This window comes from Sapajus apella, unplaced genomic scaffold (assembly GCF_009761245.1).
Source record: "Sapajus apella isolate SASKATOON/1434 unplaced genomic scaffold, GSC_monkey_1.0 scaffold10430, whole genome shotgun sequence".
Lineage (NCBI taxonomy): Eukaryota > Metazoa > Chordata > Mammalia > Primates > Cebidae > Sapajus > Sapajus apella.
In genome coordinates this window covers 1,331-2,117 of record NW_022447351.1, presented here as the reverse complement: position 1 = coordinate 2,117, position 787 = coordinate 1,331, and the positions used below count along the sequence as shown (strand labels likewise).

The 787-nt window shown below is 57.6% G+C and overlaps 1 long non-coding RNA gene across 1 annotated transcript in view; it reads left to right on the top strand.

Moving 5' to 3' along the window:
• Positions 1 to 21: 21 nt before the first annotated feature.
• Positions 22 to 787, top strand: part of LOC116548357 — a 1,389-nt gene continuing 623 nt past the window's right edge. The window contains exon 1 of the long non-coding RNA XR_004267405.1: positions 22 to 617. This is a non-coding gene — a long non-coding RNA (uncharacterized LOC116548357). The remainder of the gene's footprint in view (positions 618 to 787) is intronic.

Sequence of the window (787 nt, the reverse complement as noted above, 5' to 3'; positions counted from 1 at the left end):
TAGCACTAAACAGGGCCATATCAACTGTCCACAGCATCAGCCTCACCGGGGTCCCCAGGTAGCACTACGCCTGGCCATATAACTGTCCACAGCCTCAGCCTCACCAGAGACCCCAAGCAGCACTAGGCCTGCTTATCTGAAATGCAGCTGTCTGCAGCCCCAGCTGCATCAGGAACCACGGGTAATGCCGTGCCTGCCCATCAGAAATACAACGGTTCAAAGCCTCAGCCTCACCAGAAGTGCCAGTTAGCGCTGTGCCTGCCCATGGAAATGCAGCTGTCCACAGCCTCAGCGTCACCATCAGCCCTAGGTACCGCTGTGCCTGCCCATTAGAAAAGCAGTGGTTTACAGCCACCACCTCACCAGGAACCCGAGGTAGCACTGTGCCTGCCCATCTCAACTGCCCACAGAATCAGCCTCACAAGGTACCCCAGGTAGCACTGTGTCTGCCCATCTGAACCATCCCCAGCCTCAGCCTCACCACGGACCCCAGGTACGACTATGCCTGCTCATCTCAGCTGTCCACACACTCAGCCTCACCAGAGACCCCAGGCAGCACTGTGCCTGCCTATCAGAAATGCAGCTGTCCACAGCCTCAGCCTCACCAGGAACCCCAGGTAGCACTGTGCCTGCCGATCTCAACTGTCCACAGAATCAGCCTCACAAGGGACCCCATGCAGCACTGTGCCTACCCATCCGAAATGCAACTGTCCAGAGCCTCAGCCTCACCAGGGACCCAGGTAGCACTGTGCCTGTCCATCAGAAATAAACTGTCTACAGCGTCAGC